We start from the raw sequence: 2,500 nt of genomic DNA, 5'->3' as shown, positions 1-2,500 counted from the left end.
GTAGGCCTAAAGAGGCAGGTAATGACGATTGTGAAATAATTTGTCAATTAATGGTTCCTTTCAGTTTCAGGTTGGGATTAATGTCGGTGGCACATGAGAATCCTTTGTCAGGTCATTTTGGCATTCGAAAAACTACGTTGAAACTTCTGTCCGACTTCTGGTGGCCAGGTTTAAAATCAGACGTAAAGAAGTTTGTCAACGGGTGCGAAATTTGTCAAAAGGTAGGAAAACCGAATCAGTTGATTCCAAAGGCGCCGTTGATCCCTATTCCTTTGGTGTCAGAACCTTTCAAGGAAGTCATTATTGATGTGGTTGGTCCCTTACCTAGATCTAGGAGTGGGAATGAATATATTTTTACTATCATGGATAGAATGTCCAGTTTTCCCGAGGCTATTCCCCTCCGTACAATCAAGAGTGTAAAGATTGTGGATGTCTTAATAAATTTCTTTACCAAGTTTGGGTTACCTAAAGTAATTTAAAGTGACAATGGTTCTAATTTTACCAGTAGATATTTCAGGAGTAAGATGGCAGAATTAGGAATTAAGCATGTAACTTCGTCCCCATACCATCCGGAGACTCAAGGCGTTTTGGAGAGGTTCCACCAAACTTTGAAATCGATGCTGCGGAAATATTGTCTGGCTCATGGATCCGAGTGGGATAAGGAACTTCCCTACTTACTGTTTGCTTTTCGTTCATCTCCAGGTCAGTCATTGGGTCTGTCTCCTTTCAATTTAGTGTTTGGGCATAATGTCCGTGGTCCTTTGCAGGTCATAAGAGAAGTGTGGGAAGGTGACAGTACTGAGGTTAATTTATTGGATTACGTCTCTGGCCTTGGGGATAAATTGTCGAAAACTTGGGAGTTTGCCAAGAAAAATTTTGGTGAGTAGTCAGAATAAAATGAAATATTATTTTGATCAAAAATCCAAACCACGTAGTTTCGCTGTAGGTGAGAAGGTTTTGGTATTATCACCTTTGCCAGGAAATTCCTTAAGGGCTTCATTTTCAGGTCCCTGGCGAGTAATTAAAAAATTAAATGAAGTAAATTATTTGGTGGAGACTCCCGAACGCAGGAAACCCTATCAACTCTGCCACATAAATATGTTGAAGAAATTCATGGATAAGGAAAATGCGATTCCTGTGACCATTGTCAGGAAGGGTGATGATAATGATAATGTTTCCTTTTCAGATTATGGTCTTGATAAAGGTATTTCTTTTGACAAAGAGTGTTGGCCTTCTGATAATCAAAACTCTTTGAAAAATTTTGATGATTTAGTAACTCATTTGGATGTGGACAAGCGGAATGTATTGAAAAGGTTAATGTATGAATATAATGACTTATTTTCTGATGTCCCTGGTCGTACGTCTATTTTAGAGCATGATATAGATGTAGGTGATGCTTGTCCAGTCAAACAGTCTCCGTATCGTTTAAATCCTGTAAAAGGTGAGGTGGTGGCCAAGGAGGTAGAGTATATGTTAAGACACGGTCTTATAGAGCCGAGTAATAGTCCTTGGTCCTCACCGGTGGTATTGGTAAAGAAAACCGATGGTAGTTATAGGATGTGTGTGGACTATCGGAAATTAAACAAGGTCACCCGTTCCGATAGTTTTCCTTTGCCTCGTGTGGAGGACTATATTGATCGTTTAGGCCAAGCAAAATATATTAGTAAGTTTGATCTTCTCAAAGGTTACTGGCAGGTACCCCTCTCTAAACGGGCCAGGGCCTTGTCCGCTTTTGTCACCCCCCAGGGTTTGTTCCCGTGTCGTGTAATGCCTTTTGGGTTAAAGAATGCTGCCGCCACTTTCCAAAGGTTAATGAATTCTTTAGTTTATGAGCTGGAAGGTTGTGTGGTTTACATTGATGACATTGTGATTTATTCTGATGATTGGGACACTCATCTCAAACGTATAAAGGCTCTATTTAAGGTTTTAAGAAGAGCTGGTTTAGTGGTAAATGTAAGTAAATGTGATTTTGCTAGGGCGGAAGTGGTATATTTGGGACATACTGTTGGTAATGGGAAAGTGGCTCCCAAGAGGGCTAATGTAGAGGTAGTAGAGAGTATGCCAGTGCCATCTTGTCGTAGGGATGTCCGGAGATTCCTCGGCTTAATGGGATATTATAGGCGTTTCGTTAAAAAATTTTCAGATATTGCAGATCCTCTTACTAACCTCCTTAAGAAACAGGTTTCATTTGTATGGGATGACAAGACTCAAAATGCTTTTGAGTCCTTCAAAAAGGTGTTATTAAGCTTTCCAGTGTTGAGAGCCCCCAATTTCAACATTCCCTTTTCTCTTGCTACGGATGCAAGTGATGTTGGAGTTGGGGCTGTGTTATTGCAGCAGGATGAGCAGGGGATATCTCATCCGGTAGCTTATTTTTCAAAAAAATTAACGCCTCCCCAGAGGAAATATTCCACTGTAGAGAAAGAAACTTTGGCCTTGGTTATGTCAATTAATCATTTTAATGTATACCTTACCTCCACAGATTCTCCTATATTAGTCC

The sequence above is a fragment of the Macrobrachium nipponense genome, chromosome 10, assembly GCF_015104395.2.
Source record: "Macrobrachium nipponense isolate FS-2020 chromosome 10, ASM1510439v2, whole genome shotgun sequence".
NCBI classification, from domain to species: domain Eukaryota; kingdom Metazoa; phylum Arthropoda; class Malacostraca; order Decapoda; family Palaemonidae; genus Macrobrachium; species Macrobrachium nipponense.
The sequence above is the reverse complement of the archived record's forward strand: the minus strand, read 5'-3'. Positions refer to the sequence as shown.